Source organism: Rousettus aegyptiacus, unplaced genomic scaffold, assembly GCF_014176215.1.
Source record: "Rousettus aegyptiacus isolate mRouAeg1 unplaced genomic scaffold, mRouAeg1.p scaffold_m13_p_15, whole genome shotgun sequence".
NCBI classification, from domain to species: Eukaryota; Metazoa; Chordata; class Mammalia; order Chiroptera; family Pteropodidae; genus Rousettus; species Rousettus aegyptiacus.
The window spans coordinates 18,216,831-18,236,334 of record NW_023416290.1 but is presented as its reverse complement, the minus strand read 5'-3'; the positions used below and the strand labels follow the sequence as shown (position 1 = coordinate 18,236,334).

The 19,504-nt window shown below is 36.9% G+C and overlaps 1 protein-coding gene and 1 non-coding gene across 4 annotated transcripts in view; both read left to right on the top strand.

Moving 5' to 3' along the window:
* The window catches only part of XKR4 (XK related 4), a 380,957-nt gene that overhangs the window by 291,694 nt on the left and 69,759 nt on the right, over positions 1-19,504 (top strand). The window lies entirely within an intron of this gene.
* Positions 12,903-13,021, top strand: LOC118612065. Its single transcript, XR_004954776.1, has one exon. It is a non-coding gene; the product is annotated as a 5S ribosomal RNA (ribosomal RNA).

Sequence of the window (19,504 nt, the reverse complement as noted above, 5' to 3'; positions counted from 1 at the left end):
CACAGAGTCATAACAGCAGTTATTCTTCTGCCTAGACAGCCCTTCTCAACACTCTGTGGCCAAATCCTTCACTTCTCAAGCATTCACCCAAATGCCATCTTCTCAACGACAGCTTTGTGACCACACTTCCCTCTGATGTTTTGCCCCTCCAGTCCCTGCCCTACTTTTTTCTTATCAGCACTTATTTCCATCAAACAGCACATCTACATATTTTTTCTCTTTAGATGCATTATTGACTGCCTTTCTCAATAGAATACAAGCTCCATCAGGACAGACAAGGGCTTTGTCTGTTGTGTTTACTGGATATCTCTGAGCACCTAGAGCTGTGCCTAGCATAGGATCCAAGCTCAATTAACCAGTACAAAAACATGGACACCTTGAATTGTAAACCTTATTAGTGTTCTGATGTATTGGGCTCATCTTTAAAACTGACGTTTTAAATATTTAAATCTTTTAAATTCTAGACTCCATGATTCAGTACATACTACTAGTTCTAACATTTTCTATTGTAGTGTTTTGTTATTACTACTACCATATTCAAATATTTTTGATGCAAAATGATGCAAAATGATTAGAAGCTTAGCTCCCTGAAGCTTCTAATGGGAATGATACATTCTCAAGTAGATAATGAATCAATAAAATGATCTCCTGAGACGTATTTAGGGTCCTGCTACTTAACACATTAATAATGAATTGATTTGTTCTTCCGTAATGTCCATCTTCTCATTTTCCTCTATAACTAACCATCGCACAAAGCTTGAAGTTTTTTGTTTTCGTTTGGTTTGGTTGTTTTTTCTTGCTTGAGATATTTAAGACAACTGGAAGGGTAGAATGAAGAAGATTTTGGAATGATTCCGATTTTTCATCAACTTCTTCCAGTTCCTTCCAGCTCTTATAATAACACAAGGAAAACAACACAAAGTCCTTTTGAAGTTAGAGAAAAATTCTTGCTATTGGATTTCTGAAATAAGAATCACTCCAATAATTTTTAATAAAGTCTTAGTATTTTCAGCCTTTGTCTGTCCTAATGGAGCTTGCATTCTATTTGGGAAAGACAGTCAATAATGTATCTAAAAAGAAAAATATGGAAAGCCCGCTTTTGTTTTGTTTTGGTATGGTTTGTTTTTTGTTTTAGGTTTGCCATTGCTGTTGCTTGTTAGAGTAAATTTTCTCTGTAAGAATGCAAAAAAAGAACAATGAACTGAGACAAATTCTCACAATTTAAAAAGACTGTGCACAAAAGGAAGCTATGCTATCTTTCTAGTATAGAGCAAGAAAAGTCCAGAAGGGTGTTTATAAGTATCTTTTGCTGTTGTTGTTCAGGTAGTATGTTGAGATTCATTTTTCTTTTATATTTGATTGTTTATAGATTGTAATCATTCCTTAATTATTAAATCTGATTAATAAAGTTGAAGAATATAAAGTATTTATAAGTAATACTGATGCGAATTTCCCCGAGTTTGCAGCGAGACCAAGCCCCACATCAAGAGAAGAGGGTCCTTTGGCGGAGAGTGAAGAAAGAATTCAACACACACGCCAAAGTTAGAGTCAAAAGGAAAGTTTATTAGAAAAAGGATAACACTCCACAGAGTGTGGTCTCCTCTCAGAAGACTAAGAGAGACGAGGACAGGGAGAGACAGAGTAAAAAGTACTGAGAGAAAGACAGTGAGAGAGACCCTGAGTGCTCAGGGAATTCAGTTTATACGTCATTCTTTAGTTCCTATGAGTTATAGTTTAAAAGGCTTTGTTAACCCGTTTCCTTTGATATGGACATACAGTAAGAAGGGGAAGAGTACGTAGCAGGAAAAGGTAAGAATATGCAGAGTGAAAGGCCTGCTGGCAGTTTCCAGCCTTTAACCCGAAAGTTCTCCCATGGTTTTATCCATAGGGAATGAACGATTTTATTTTGTGTGGGGCAGCCACTTAAAGACTCTTGTTTTTATCTATTTTTAGCTGTTTCCCCTTCACAGGTGTGGGAAATGGTTTGTTAGCAATCGCAGTAGAAATCTTCCTTTGTTCTGCAGGTGTCCCCCTGGCCTGGCTGAAGGGCTGATCAGCACGTTCTGGTCTCTTAATTTAACATATTTAAGTCTCCTCCCTACGTTAATACTTTAGCATAGTCTAGCAAGCTCTATCCTATCTTGGCTTTATAAAATATACCCCTCCCTCAAAAAAAAAACAAAAAACTAGCAGGTAAATTAATTAGATTTTTAATTCAAGAATTGAATTCAAAGCCTTGCTTTATTCTCCCCTCCTAATAATAACACTTCACTTTAGCGAAGTGCTTTGAAGTTTATAAGGTGATTTCATATAAATTATCCTATTCAATTCTCACAATAACTTTGTTTAGAGATTAGGCAGCCAAACCTCTGGTAGCTTAAGCAATTTCTCAAGGTCAGAAAGCAGTTAATGGTAGAACTAGATGAAAATAAAAACTTATCTTTGAAATTTAAGTCCAGGGATTGTCCTACTATACCGTACAGCCTAGTTGCTGAAGGCAGGTCCATAACTAAAAGAAGCTTTGAATCCAACCAGTGGGCCTCAGTGATGGCCTGCAAATATTAATGCTTTTGATCATGTCTCTCTGAAGCTTAATACAACACCAGCAACAAAGAGAAGTGCCACGAAGAGAGAAAACCAGACCATCTGCACACACACTGCTCTCTCTCCCTCTCCCCTCAGGTTCTGGTCAAGAGGCAATAGGTCTGTGTGCAATGATACCCACTGAAAGTTAGGCTATTATTTAACTAATTTTAACACATTGAGGCTGTAAGAATAGACACTGAGTATTTTGGGCTAACCATCTGAGTTGTACACTGGCGCTTGACTACCTGCACAGGCTAAATTGCAGTTTCTCGTCTCAAGCTGCTGCAGGAAACACGTTCGATATTAATTGACATTGTGTATAGAAAGAAAATACTGATTTCAGGAACAGTATTTACATTTAACTGAATCTTCAGAAGGAAAAAAGACACAGCAGGGAAGCGGCAGTTGCAGGTGGTAAACGGCAGGGCATGGAATAAAAAGAACTTGGTTCCCATCCCTTCTCTATTTCCTGATAACTCAATGAGCTCCAGAGAGTCCTATCTTTCTGTGCTTGCATCAATAAAGATGCTATATTGGTACAAGTATTAATGTCCCATGAGCCTTAAGGCATAAGATAAAATAATAAACATGGAATCATTTAAAAACTGTAAGTATTGTACATATACAAGATTAAAAAAAATTAATGGCTCCATGAATTGAGACCATAGCAAACACAAGTACAAAAATCAAATCATTTTCAGCTCAAATAAAATTAGCAGTGAAAAAGAATGACTAACTAGTAGAATTGATAGATTTCAATAAGTGTCAGTTAATCACTGACACTGTGAAGAATCCTATACTAAAAGGTAGAAAAGTGCAAGTTGAGGAATACGTAGCCCTGACCTCAAGTATATCAGAGTATAGGCACACCTGACACTAAGAAGGCATCCTTTTACAAGTGCAATACGAGAGGTACACGCATGGTACTGTGTATGTGGGCATAGTACTGGGGGTTTAAAGGAAGGAGAAAATACAATGGTGGGAGTGAGTAAGTTGGGGGACGACTTCACAATCGTTTGAGCTGGTCCATGAGTCAGTATTGTGACTGGGGAAGTGCATTCCAAGCTGAAGGGCATCATGAACAAAAGCTAAAGAGAAAGGAAAGCAGCACAACAAGCAGTCTACGCTGATGCTCAAGAAGCAGAGTCGGACGAGAGCGGCTGAGAAGGTCGGCTGGGATCACATGAAAGGCTTCGAGTACCAGACCGAATGGCTCATTACTGACATCTCAGGCTGTGGAGATTCCAGGAGAAAAGTGCAGGCACGGAAATGGTAGAATTGGAGTCACAGCTCAGAAAATTTAATTTTTCATCAGAAGGTAAAAGGAATTGAAGTAGGGAAAATCATAAAAATTTGACATAAGGAAATCAGTGAAGACAATAGGCTAGTAAGAGGTAACAAGAACTAAACGAGAAGCGTCAGTGGCAGGGAGAGGGGTAAAGAAGAAATGGATACTCTATCTGCAGCACTGATGTACATACAAACGTCTCTGAGATCTATGAAACTGATAGGTCATATGCTCATCTTCAAATGCCAGGAAGTCCAAGATGATGCTCCAGGTCAGGGTGTACTTTAATAATATCTATTAAATCAACAACATAAACCTTGAAAATTATCCTAAAACCAAATCTTGGCGTATAATTAAGTAATGGTGATCAGCGGGGTCAAAAGATGCTTTACCTGACTTTGTACTGTTATAAACACTCATGTTCCTCTTGGAACTGTCATGATCTTTCCTTGTCTGGCTTGCCCTATTACTCAATTTTAAATATCAGTTTTTACATCGCTTCCTTTGGGAAGCCATTGTTGGTCCCTCAGATTAAGTGCTCTTCTATGTGCTATTTTAAAAGCCTGAATTTGTGCCTCTTCTTGCTTCACTAGACTATAAACTCCATGAAGGCTGGGAATTCGTTCATCTTGTTCTCATATCCAGCACCTGGCACATAGGAACTGCTTAATTAATATTCATTGAAGTGAGACATGCTTTATATATTGCAGGACAGACTCTTTGATAGGCTTAATTCTTAACAGATCCAATCAAAATCAGTTCTGTCTCAGGAGGTCAGCTGTATGCCCTTACCACAGAGGACCAAGAATAGATTTCCTGTAAATCTGTTCACTTAAAAGACAAGGAATGCTGGTTTCTGGTAGTGGGAGCAAACCTCTCCCCTCCTCCACTCTCCTGGCAACTCCACTGTCAAGTGCAAACCCCAATCCCTACAGGATCCAAATGCACATCTGTGCCCTCAAGCAGGAGCTCAGCATGAGGGATCTTATTTGTATTAGCATATGCGACTGATTGGCAATTAATTTGATTTCCCACCTGCTTAGGATCACTTCAGGGCCTTGTTGCTCTGTACTCCCGGAATCAATTTCTTTAAAGTAAAGCTTTCAAAAATGTAGGGCTGCTTCTCAAATGGCTGCTCACACTTCCATGAGCAAAAGTAACATTTTCATCCTGTAAATCACTTGTTTTAGACACAAGGGCAGGGTGCCAAGTCAGACATCATAATCATCATCATAGCTAGACCTCCTTCATACTTAATATGAGCCAGAACATAAGCTTAACACTTTATAGATATTATCTCACTTTATTCTCACAATAATATATGAAGTGGCATTATCACTAAGTACATTTTACAGGGAAGAATACAGAAGCACAGAGAATTCAAGAACCTTTCCAGGGTCCGTTTCTAAAAGTCGCAGAGCCAAATATGTGGCATCGGATACATAGCAGAGCTAAATATGAACCCACCCGACACCAGCAGCCAAGTGCTCGCCTGGTTCTTCCGCCGCAAACATTGAGGTTTGTGTCAACCACGTGTCAATGTCACAAAGAGAATAACCACAAAGGGGGAAAAAAAAATCTCCTATGTAATTCATTTTTGAGAATTTTTGACTTTCATTCACCATTAAATCCCTTGAACCTGGCACATATTAGGCATAAAATAAGCACTTATTGATGGAATACACTTCCCGTGAGTGGGACTTCACAACTTTCTGACCCTCAGCATTATTCTCAGTCATTCTGATCCAAGTTGCCTATGGCAGAGAGCATACACGGTAGACTAGATATTTTTATTTTCCTCTTGGTCCCTGAATAAAATTTTACATTTTAATTAGCTGTCAAGATTGAAAAAGTGAAGTATTTTACATAAAAATCTGATTTCTTATTTCTCATGAAAAACTGGAAGAGCTGGAACCTCCACCTGTATTCTGTCATGAAGACAGATGAGGTGAGTGGTGGCTGCCCTCTTTAGAAAGACATACACTTTTCAGTTTGCCTCAATCACCACCATGCCCTATTGTATTCAAATCAGCACTGAGGTCCTCCATAGCTGGCCACCAAGCAGCTGTTGATAGATGATACTTGCCCGGCCCCTGGAGGCATACAGTAAGTTCAGATCTAGAGCACTTAAGATTCCAGCCTAAAGTTAGCTTATCCATGATTTCATAGAGTCACAGAAAATAGCATCAATGACAATTCTGGAATTCATGTGCTTACCTGGAGGTTGATTCCTCATCCTTTGGGAATTTAGCCTTTCTTATCATCTGTGTCTGCCTAATAGTTCATTTCATTCTGTTTGTTCTGAGTTCTCTCACTATCTTGATTGTTACTACTATGTATACGTCCAGTTTTGACTCCTCTCCCAAGCTACTGGCTATAATATGTCATTTCCTTTAACATCTTTACCTATATGTCTTGGAGACACCGCTAACTCAGCATGTTCAAACCTGAAAGTGCATCTTTCTCCATACTTTCCTACCCTATAATCTATATGTATTGGTGCTGTCCTCTTAATCATCAACACCGTAAGTCTGGGACAATTTTACCCTTCTCATCTCATCATATTCAAACGCTGAGACCTGATGACTATATCTCTTAAACATTTCTCAAGCCCACTGTCTCTTCTCCATCCACTCTGCTGCTTCTAGTTTGAGCTTCACAGCTCTCAGCTGATGTTCTGTAACAGCCGTTCTCCTGTCCAAGGCTTCTCCATGGCCACCATACACAGGAACATCAGAGTGACAAAGCTAAAAATTAAAAGCAATTGGGTAATCCAAGCTGCTTAAAGCCCATAAGTGACTTTTCTTTTTCTGTCAATCCTGCATAAGGGTCCTCAGTGTTCAGCACCCTCCACTCTCACTCCATCTCCAGGTGGAATTCCCTTCACATTTACTTTCCTCTTGTTTTCTCGGCAATACCAAATTGCTTTTGAGTTCCCTAGATAAATAATAGATGAGTGATTGGAGCTATTGCTGGAGTAATAGAAACATAAATAAGTGAAAACTTTTGTAAGAAGACATTTGTTCATAAGCATAGCAATAGAAGTCTATTATTTAGTCGAAAACTACTTGACTTTTCAAAGTTAGACACAGGTAGGGACAACTGCGGAGTTTATTTTGTTTCAGTAACGCTAACCCACCTTTTCTTCCCTCTGTCTTTGCCTGTCTAATTTTTTCTCAGTATTTAAGACTCTGTTCAGGTGACTTCTGGAAGCCTTTTCTAAACTTGTAGCATCACCTCCCACAACACACACATGTGCACGCATACACACACACACACACACACACACACACACACACACACACTGAATTTAGCACCCTTGATATCTGTTCCTCTAAGGGTCTGTCCATACATTTACCACGGAACTTAATAAATCATATTTTAATTTTCTTTTTACAATTGTATCTCCCTGACTAAATCAATATATATGCTTAAAGGCAAAGACTGTATTATTTCTTTGATCCAAAGAAAGCACAGAGTAGTACTGAATGAATGAATGAATGAATGAATGAATAAAAAAATAAATAATGACACCAGAAAACTTAAATATGGATCAGACAATAAAAAAGAGTTTGATATTCAGGATAAATTGAGCTGGAAGCAACCTAAACTATCGGTTCGAAACCAGATGATGCTTTACCACCCCCCAATCATGAAACTACCCCACAATGTGCGAAAAAGTTGAGCAGTTGGATACATTTTCTATTCGTTCAAAAGCCTTAGGATCTGTAAACAAAGGAATAGTGTCTCTCTATCATAAAGATAAATTGATTTTTTTTAATACTGACTTTCTGTAAATTCACAGATGATGTAATAACATTTGTGGAGTAATAATTTCCTACCACTGCTTACAGTTGCCATTCACAGCAAATTATTTAACAGAATTTCCAGGTACTAAAAGCAAATTAGCTCAGTGCTACATATAAAATATGGTAATTGTTAGTCTTTTAGATTATTACTGTAATAGTACATTTTGCATTCATATAAACATATATTTAGATAATAGCAGCGTTATTGAATTTGATGTTCAGCACTTACCTTAAAACAGTTGTAAACAATGCTCCAGTGTACATAGAATAGACTTCCACTTACCAGAAGACATGTGCTCAAAATAAAAGTATATTAGATGATTATTACCAAAATACTTAAAAAATAAAAGGGTATGTTAACTCTAAAGTATCTGTGGTTGGATACGAGAGCAAGTCTATCAAAGTTGATACATTTTTATGTCATTAATTAGAATCAATTCTTAACTATAAGTTAAAATTTTGGTTGCAAGAAAGTTTATAACACAAGGGGAGAAATTTCCTCCATTTCTCTATTGTCATGATAGAAAGGTCTATTGTGATATACATTCTGTGTAATAAACTCTGTAGAATTGTCCATATTTAACTTTGGAAATTCTGGTTATCCAGAATTATCGTAAATTAATGTTTTTGAACAAATGTCTTACTTCCAAAAGTCTCTAACTACTTAATGGTTATATCATCCCAGAAATGTCATTTATTTATTCCTCCAATAAATGTTTATTAAGCCCTTAGTATATGTTCCAAGCTCATAACGGTGGAAAAGAAGCATGATCCCTTCTCTTGTAGTTTAAAATCATTATTCTGATCCTGCAGATAAGCTAATTGAAAGACCAATATTCAGATTCTCATAATGAAGTTGCTAAGGCAGTCTCTAAGTGCTGATTATCATTTCTGTGAATTAAATTTTATTGAGACGAATAGCATGTGTAATTTTTTTCAGTCTATGGGAACTGGATGTGGTTTATATAACTAACTTACTGTCCCTTAAAAGTATTTTTTGGACTTCTGCTTCTAGGAAGGTGGAATGTATGTATATAACACTATTCTCACTAAGTACAACTACCCTGGACATTATGTATAAAACAAACAGAAGAATCTGAAAGGTGTAGAGAAAAAGGGAGACTTGATAGGGACCTTGGCACCCAATGAACAATATAGCGGTGAGTTCCTTGAGTTTTCTTTGTACCTCATATACCCCAGATTTGAGCTTTAAGCTTGGAAACCTGGAAATGACAATGGGCACAAAAGAAAAAGGCCACATAAAAACCTGCTGTCTCTAGCTAAAAGAGTAAGAGAGGGTTATCTTAATAAGACAGATAGCTTTTAGACAATAACTAGTCTATTCCAGCCAAATACCATAGAAAATATTGCCTTCCCACCCCTATTTATAAGATTAAGGCTGAGTGAGGAGCCTGGATTTCCCTCCTCATTAGGCTGCAACAAGTTGCCCCAAACCCCATCATAGTGGTGTTAGAGATGGCTTTTATCCCCACCAGGCAGTAATCAGTTTTGTCCTCTCAAACTCTCCCCATGTCAGTAGAAACCACATGTGGAACCTGAATTTCACCTCGACCCAGCAGTGACAAAGCAGCCCTCGTCCTTCAGTGTAAATCTAACAAAACATATACAAGGCCGCAATACTGAAAATCACAAAACACTGATGAAAGAAAGCAACGAGGATCTCAATAAAAGGAGAGATATACCGTGTTCACCATTTTAAGACTCAACATTTATTGAAGAGGCTTTTCTTTCTCCATCGTATGGTTTTGGCTCCTTTGTTAAAAATTGTTTGTCCATTTATGTGTGGGTTTATTTCTGGGCTTTTGTTGGTCTGTTCTGGTGGTTTCTGTGTCTATTTTTCTGCCGATACCGTACCACTTTGATTATTATAGCTTTGTAGTATAGTTTGAAGTCAGGGAGATATTGTTGGAGTGAGGGTCAAAGTGAGACTTGCTTAGTATAGAAGTGCCAGCAATATAAAGATGATGCATTCTAGAATTGTATACTTGAAACTTATATAATCTTATTAATCAAAAAGACTCAATATTGTAAAGCTGTCAGTTCTTCCCAAGTTGATATGTGGGTTTAATGTAATTCCTATCAAAATCTCAGCAGCTTTTTTCTCTATATAGACAAGCTTATTCTAAAATTTATATGGAAAAGCAAAGAAATTAGACTAGCTCAAACGAATTTTGAAAATTAAGAACAAAGAGGGAGGAGAAAAAAAGGCATACATGATAGAGGTCATCCCTCTGGCAACCAAATCAAAATTGTGACGAAAACAAGGAGCAACAGCAAAGAAAAAATCACCTGAGATCTAGATGAACAAGCCATACAACTGGGGAAAAATCCAAGAAAGCCTTCTTCAGCAGAAGGTAGGATGGGGCGAGGACATGGAGCTGCCTGGTCCCAAGCAGCTGAGTAAGAGGAAGACCACTGCAGGGGCAGACACCTCTTAAAGGGCCACATCTGTGAGCGATTTTCACAGTGACGGACCTGCTCTCTCTGAGCACCAGTGCCCATTCAGCTGCGCGCAGGGTACAATAGGGACTTGTAGGGAGATATTGTTGGAGTGAGGGTCAAAGTGAGACTTGCTTGGTATAGAAGTGCCAGCAATATCCATTGTTCACTGTTGAGACCTCCCCTCTCCCAGTGTGCGCACACGGTGCTGCCATAGCTGTGACGTCATCAAACTGGAAAACAGGATTCCCTGAAACCCTGCCTCCCCCAACCCAGGCCCCACCCAAGCCACATACAGATGTGTCCTCAGCAAGTCAGGTGCTCCTTGCTAAGCAGAGCCGAGACTCACACTAGAGGCAGCTGGCTTCAGTTTCTAGCGTGGCCTTTTGAGGCAACTATAAACACAGCATCTGTGGATTGCTTGCTGAATCTTGACAGGTGGCCCCAGAGGGGTAGAGGTATGGGCTAAATTTGGCCTGCATCTGAACCCCATCTCAGGACTGTGCCACTGGACACCTACTTCACAAATCCACACTAATAAGACCAGGAAGCTTAGAAGCTCTGCTTAGTACACAGAAACAGACATGGAAAGGCAGGCAAAATGGGAAAACAAAGAAGCAGAAACCATATGACAGAACAGAACAGAGATCCAGATAGAATGGAGTCAAATAATCTAACAGATGCAGAGTTCAAAATACTAGTTATAAAGATGCTCAATGAACTTTTAGGAAATGTAGAGAACTCCAAAATGGAGATGGAGATTATAAAAGGGAACAAGTCTGAAATGGAGAACACATTATCTGAGATGAGAAGTATGTTAAATGGAATAAAGAAAGGAATAAATAAAGTGAATAAAGAAGAGAATCACATGCCCTATCTAGAAGACAGGAAAGCCAATCAGGACACTCAAACAGAATGGCAAGAAAAGAGAGGCCAAGACTATAAGGATATATTAAGTCTCCAAATATTTGTCTGATCAGTGTAAGTAAAGAAAATCAAGATGGTAAACAAGTGTTTGAAGAAATAATGATGGAAAACTTTCCTAACCCGGTGAAGGAAATGGACTTAAAGCCCCAGTAAGCTCAGAGGATTCTAAAACTCAGGAATCCAAAGAGTCTCACACTAAGACACATCATAATCAAAATGCCAGATGTTAAATACAAAGATAAAATTTTAAAAGTAGCAAGAGAAAAACAAATAATTACATATAAGGGAACATATGATTGGCAGCTGATTTCTCAAGAGAGACTATGCAGGACAGAAGGGCCTCGCAAAAAATTTTCAAAAGAATGAAGACCCAAGATATACAACCAAGAATAATTTATCCAGCAAAGCTATTATTTAGAATTGAAGGACAGATAAAGAGCTTCACAGACAAAAATAAACTAAAGGAATTTATTACCACCAAGCCAGAATTACAAGAAACGTTAGAAGGACTTCTTTAAGAAGAAAAAACATGTATCGAAAAAAGGGATAAAGAATGGTAACAACTACCTTCCTATCAATAAGTACATTAAATGGAAAAGAATTAAGTGCTCCAACCAAGGGATGGAGTGGCTAAAAGGATAGGAAAACATATGAAAAGGAAGGGAATGAAAAAAGATATTGCTGTGATGAACCTAGAAGGTATTTAATTCAGACAAAGATAAACACTATATGATTTCACTTATATGCAGAATTTAAGGAATAAAAGAACAAACTAATCAAAAACAGACTTATTCATATAGTGGACAATTTGGTGACAGACAGAGGGGAGGAAGGTTTGGGGGGCTGGGGAAAATGGGGTGAAGGGTTAAAGAAGTACAAATTAGTAGCTGACAGATGGTCACGGGATGGGAAACATGGCATAAGGAATGCAATTAGCATTAATACCTTGGCTAGGTGGAGGATCAGGGGAGGGAGGGAGCAATAGGGGATCATTTTACTAACTATATAGATGTCTAATCAATGCACTATATACTAGAAACTAACTAAAATTAAAGGACAAAACTGTAAAAGTTATTGCACATATAATAACCTATTATTTTTATTTAAAAAACTTGAAAAGGAGGGAAATGTGTATTCCTATTATAGAAATTTGACTTTAAGGAATCTCCCCCTTGTGTATTCCTCGTGCATTGTTAAGATCTTCAAAAATACACTGGAAACTAGCCAAAAAGAAAAATAGGGTACTATTTAAATAATTGCATTTTGAAGAATTAAATTCCATTACAAATTTATTTTATAATTCTTTGTAAAGCAAGCAAAATATGGATTCGTGTACACACAAACACAATCTTTATAACAATAATTTGAAAAGCCTTTAATAAATAAATTGAAGATGTAAAAAAAGGAACAAAGGGGAGGAATCAGTCTATGAAATTTCAAGACATATAACTATAGTAATCAGAACTATGTAATAAGGTACATAGGTCAACAGAACTCATGTAGAATAGACACACAAATATGACCAACCAATTTTTGACAAAGATGCAAAACAAATTCGGTAGACTAAAGATAGGCTTTTCAACAATGGGGCTGGAGCAACTAAGCATCCATGGGAAAAATATTCAACGTAAGTCTAAATGTATGCAAAAATTAACTCAAAAAGGATCACAGACCTAAATGTATAATGCAAAACTACAAAACCTTCAGAAAAAATACACATAAAAATCTTCAAGATCTAGAGCAAGGCAAAGAAATTTTAGACTTAACACCAAAAGCAAATTCATAAAAAGAAAAATTGATAAATAATTAGGCTTCATAAAAATTTAAAACTTGTCTATAGCCATGCCACCCTGAATGTGCCTGATCTCATCTGATCTCGGAAGCTAAGCAGGGTTGGGCCTGGTTAGTACTTGGATGGGAGACTATCTGGGAATACTAGGTGCTGTAGATGTTAATAATAATAATAATAATAAAACTTTTACTCTGCGGAAGACCCTGTTAAGGGAATAAAAAGATGAGCTACAGACTGGGAAGAGATATTTGTATGCCATATATCTGACAAAGAATTAGTATATAAGAAATACAAAGATCTCTCAAAACTCAGCAGTAAAAAACAATTCAGCTAAATCATAGGCAAAACATATGAAGAGCATTTTACCAAAGAGGTGTATGGATAGCAAATAAGCACATGAATAGTTTGACATCACTAGCCATTAAGAAATATAAATTAAAACCACAATGAAATATTACTACAGGCCTATCAGAATGGCTACGATAAACAATAGTGAATACAGCTTGTAAATGCTTGTAAGGATAATGAGAAACTAGATCCCACATGCATTGCTGGTGGGAATTTAAACGGTACAGTCACTTTTAGAAAACAGTTTTGCAATTTCTTAAAAAACTATAGAAATCTCATATGACCCAACAATTGCACTTATTTATCGTAGAAAAAGGAAAACCTATGCTCACATAAAAAAAGCTATATTAAAAAGTTTATAACAGCTTTATACTCAAAAAGTAGAAAAAAATCCAGATTACCTTCAGTAGGCAAATGGATAAACAAACATATGCTCTATTTACATAACATTCTTGAAATGACAAGATCATACAAATGAAGGAAAGAATAGTGGTGGCCCACAGTTAAGGAGGGGGTAGAGACAGAGGGAAGAGGGCATAACTATAAAAGGACCACATGAGGGAAACTGGCGTTGATGGAATCCTTGTGCATCTTGACTGTATCAATGTCAATAGCCTGGATACGATTTTGTACTACAGTTTTGTAAGATGCTACCATTGGGGGATTCTGAATAAAGGGCATAGGAGATCTCTGCGCATTGTTTCTTAAACTGCATGTGAACCTACAATTACCTCCAAGTGAAAATTTTAATTTAAAAAGTGTTCATAAAGGTTTTTGATTAAGTATTAAGTCAAATGTAGTGAAAGTGACTGGACCTTGATTAAGTGAAGAAGTAATTAGGGTTGTTTACATTGAAGTTTAGTCTTCTCCCTGAGATAAAGCAAATGCTATTAGGAGGGAGAATATCTAAGTGCCTGTGTTTGCTTTATATATAGAAAGAAGCTTTTAAGTGACAGAATTTCTTTAATCTCCAAATCATTAGGTTTTGTAATTCTATATATGCATTGAACACAAATTCACTTCAAATTAAAAGGAATTCAGAGTCAAAGCTCAAAATGCTCTTAAATGATAGCATTTAATAATATCAGTAACCACAACTAAAGATCAATTACCTTGGCCTGCTGAGATTTCAGGACTCTTCATGTTGTATCTATTATTTTGAGCATGAAGTGTACGTGCCTGTGTCCATACTGGCAAAGTGAGTCCTTCGTTGGCATTTATAAAAACATCTAATATGTAGATTGTGTGTGCAAATTCTCAACCCTATGAGTGTTTTGGGGTGCTATAGCCACATATAATAATCTGAAATTGCATATTTCCGTTCCTGTCATTAATACTTTTTGTATTAAACTTTCTTTACCTTCATATACTCCCTTTGATATTTTTCTTTAACCATATTCTTGGAGTGGCTAACAAACTACTCAAAGAATGCTCACTATTGTCAGATAAGTTGCATTTCATGGGGTTGCTCAATTGAACTATTCTGGCATCTGATTCTTTCTCATGGACTGGAAGAGCAAACCCATTGATGGTTAATCCAGTTATGCCCACATGAAGTTATAAATTATGATATTTGGCCCTTTCTAAATTTAAAATGCCATCTCTCTCTCTGATAATAAGGCTAAATTTTATCCAGAAGGAGGCTAACTGCAACCTAAACACTGGCTTGTGTGTGTGGTGGGTGATGGGGGAAGGAGGAAGAGCATTGTCTTTGCAAAGTGTTGTGTTTAAGAGCATGAGCTTTGGAGCCCGACTGCATGGGTGGGAATCCTAGCTCCACCATTTATTTGCCAAGTAACTTAGGGCGACTATTTTAATCGCTCTGTGTCTCAGTTTCCTCATCTTTAAAATGAGATCAATTATAGTACCTACTTCCTAGGAGTCTGGCAAAGATTAAATATTTGTAAAGCTCTTAAAACAGCCCCTGGCACAAAGTAAGCACTCTATATGTACATCTTTTTTTCATTCCTGAGCTGTAACCACCTACTTCTAGTCTGACTTTGTTTCCAGTTAGAAAAAGGCAGACAATGGTGGGGCAACATGTGAGGGTTTTGGGGGACATTATGGGGAAACTGTATTAGCATTGGCAGTAATAGCAGTTGATCATATATACACTTACATACTGTTTTGTGAATATGAAAACATTTGAGTGGGGAAATATAAAATTCTCAGAAAATCTCAGAAATTGTGTTAATTACATCCTTGTTTTTCCCTTTTCTCCCAGAAAGCCTTCTTATCTTATCTGATAAATTCCATTTAACAGAGAAATTGTGTTAATTACATCCTATTTTCCCCTCCCAAATACTGTCAAGGGAGGCAGGTTTTCTTTAATTACAGAAAAACTGCCTCCCTTGACAGTATTTTGATCAATTTTTCCATGAAAAGGCCATACCTTGCCCTCTAAAATCTAAGCTTCTTCATTTTTTGACTTTATACCCCTCATAACATCAGAGAAGGGTGAAGAAGAGGAAGATCAAGGAACACGTATTTCAGAATAGGGCTTTCCATGGCTCACCTAAGACCTCTCTCAGAAAGACAGCAGAGAGGTTTTTCCTCCACCTCCCCTCCTTCTTCACCAGCATTAAATGGCTGTTCACCGCCTGCCCTCTATGTGCGACCTTCAAGGAGACAAGCTGGTTGTCAAAGAAGCATTGCATTTTAGTTGACAAAATATTTTAAAATTTAAATTCACAATACAATTTACTTTTATAAGTATATATGATGCTTTTCTCACAGTAGCAGTATTTTTCCCCAACTCAAGAATTATTTCTTTCCTTATAAATATTGAGACAAATGTGTGTGTGTGTGTGTACAGACACAGACACACGCTTAGCTTTGGAATAATAAAATACCATAGAAGTTTTTTTTTTGTTTTTGTTTTTGTTTTTTTTTTTAGTTATGGCACACAGTAATAGAGAATGTATAAAGAATTCACTAAGTGGTGGCATTTCATAGTTATTTGCTCGTAGAATCCAAGAGTTCCTTTTATTACAAACGAGACTGAAAAATGGTTAATATATAGGAAGGGACAATAATAGCAAACCATTAACTTGAGGTTATTTACTTTTTTTAACTCTTATTTTTAAGACAACTGACTTAAGTGAAGTTCTTTTACCTCATGCAGCTATCGATGGTCATTTGTAAATAAGAGAAATTTGGGTTTCTATAAGTGTGTGTTTTACCCTAGAGAAAAAAGTGTTGTCATCTCTTCAGAGGGAAAAATATTCCTTGAAGGAACAAAATGCTTTAGAAAAACAAGCATAATCAAAAGGATTGAAAAGGAAAGAAGGGAGCTGAATGAAGAACAGTCGATAAACGTTTGTTAAATGAAGAATGGAAGGAAGAAAGAGAAATCAAGAGTAGTTTCTTAAATAATTAACTATCACCAAAGAAAACTCTAATGCAAGATAATGTGCTTCTCTTTTTATTTAAAATAGTTTACTTACTTTAAAATATATATATGTGAAATATGATCAACATATATTTTAAATGTTTATATATTTATATACATTTATCTAATACATATATATTAGATAAACTTAACAATGAACCACAATATAAATCTACAGTATATTTTTTCTCTGTTCTCTAGAACTTGTAACATAATGGAATCAGCTATAAAGGGAGTCTTACTAGTTTAATTTTTTTGTAGATTTGAATAATCTTACCAGTGGAAACGAAATAAATGCAGCTTTGAAAGTATCTTATGAAAGAACTTAATGTGAATTTGAAAACTTTCACTTTTGTCGTTTCTGTTTGATACTAATGTTTTTGTCTATAATCATATGTATATATAAGTGTGTGTGTATGTGAGCAAATGGCACTCAAGACTGTTTGGATATTAGTTAATAGATAAAATCCAATCGTAGCATACAAGCCAGATTGAAAATGAGGTTTCATCATGGGAGTGATGATGTGAAAACAAAAGCTACACCTCATTACAGTATACAGAATGAACAGTCCTAAGGTTTTAGTTTTGTCATTATTATTCATCATACAATGTTTGCAGTCTCCTGTGAAGGTGTTGGACTTGCATGTGTAAATCCGCTCGTGATACTGGGATTTCCACCCACTCATTGTGGTAGAGATTAACACCACTGTGTTTCTACTTAACTGCTTTCTCATTTATTCAGTGGAAGTACAGCTTAATTCAAATTTTTTTTACACTGTGCTGCTTATTTAAGCCCCAGAGCTATCCTTGCCTGGCTTCAAAGACTATATGGGGGCAATACTCCATGGCCAGCTTTCCTTTCCTGACATGCAAAGTGGGGTTCACCTTAATCCCTCAATATAACTGCTGACACCATGAAGATGGAGGAGTTCACTACACACACACCTAAGCAAGCTTCTAGGCACTTCTAAAGGTATAAGGAATGTTTGTGCTTCTGAACACAGGACCACTCACACACACACAATGGCACCAGAAGCCTTAGCTGGTCAAAACATGCCCCCATCCATCAGTCTATCAGAGTGTGTGCCAATCCCAGCATAAGGATCACTTGCTCAGGACTTTCAGAAGATGCATGCTTATTATTTGGGTTAAAACATTCAGTTTACTTATAGGGATGATACATTGATTTGATGACACATTAACTAAGATTAGTTTGAATTATCAACTCAATATTACCTGTGGTGCCCGTGACAGAGGAGGCGTCTCCTTTCTTAGAATGGGGTGCAGTGGAGGAAAGCAGCCACGACAAGGGGAAAGGGACAAATTTGAATCTTAGGGCATTTCTTGAACTCCATGAGTCTCCTCAGGGTTGAGTATAGAACAGCAAAAAAGTCTCTGCAATACCACTGCAGCAGAAGGGAAAAAACTTCCAGGCAAGTTTTGCCCATTTCATGATTTTGCCAGTGGTTAGAGCTAACAAGCATCCTAACTTTTTAATCCACTTAAAATATGTACTTAGAGATAAATTTACTGCTCCTGAAACCTTACAGCTGATCCTCAAAGGGCTGCTAATGTTCCATCTGAGGATAAAAAGACAGAGCATTCTGCAAAATTATCTGCACGCCGAGCTGCCCAAAACAAGCTGCCCTGTTACAAATCACTTTCCAGTGCAGCATATTTTTGTTACATGCTAGATATTTATCCAGTACACAATTTTTCTCACATATACAAATCTATTATGTCTATGGTAATCTTTAATGTACAAGCCATTTTATGGACTGGGTTTCTTAATGAACCATATAATATATTCAATCAGAAACATTTTTCTTATTAAGACAAATTAGCAGGTTCTTCATTCCCACTGAATGCCTAGGTGCTTCACTTTACAGTGCTGCTATTTTTAATGACAATATTTAGCCAACCAAAATTTAACCCTTGAGAGTTTTTATTGCCGCAGTCTAGAAATGAGTGTGTCACTGATGTTACAGCTCTGCTAAGAATAGTCTGCAGATGTGCTTTTAAGTAAAGAGAGATTTAAAAATAAATGTATTTGACAAGTTGCTGATCATAAGCCTATATTTACCACAACCAAATTAGAATGAGGTTGCATAAAAGTTGAAGTTTATTGTGGAAAATTCCTGAGATGTGCTCAAATTTGACCTCAGAAGTCTTTTCCATTACTTTAAGGAGACATTTTGGCTTCATTGTACCACACTTTTTCTTATACCTCATGGAGGACTTTTGTCCCTAAGGTCTTTTGACCTCCAACCTCACACATTCACAATTTCTTGCCAAGTACAAGTCATCAGAAATGGGCTGGTCCTTACATTGCTCATATTCCTACCACTGTTGCATGTGACCTAAGGAAACTTTTTTTTTTTCCTAAAAGCCAAATAGGCAACTCTACAGAGTCATAAAATATACATTTATGTTAAATAAGATTATTTAATGAACTGCAGCACTCCTAAAGTTGCATGCATTATAATGGGTCAGATAACTGCTGTTTTAGATCGCAGCAGTTATTCCAGATTTCTGTAATGGGGAACTCTGTTAAAACTCCAGCATTAAGGCCTCAGTAAGACATCATCAGAGGAAATCCATGTTTCTGGCCTCCACAGAGGCTCCTTCTGAATGCTCTCAACTGCACACAACTGAGCACATACATCTTGCAAGTTGTCATTCACAATCACATGATCAGAAAACTAGCAAAACTGAGTCTCCAGTTTGGGGGCTAAATTCTCTATCTCTTACAGGTCTTCATCCTGCAGGAGAAATAGAAAAATATGGATAGCACATACTTAATGTGACAAATGTAAATGATACACAGTTTGTTATGCTGTCATGTACAGTTGCAAAGTGATTTATGAAAATAATTAAGTCAAATAAATGTCCCCTATCCTAAA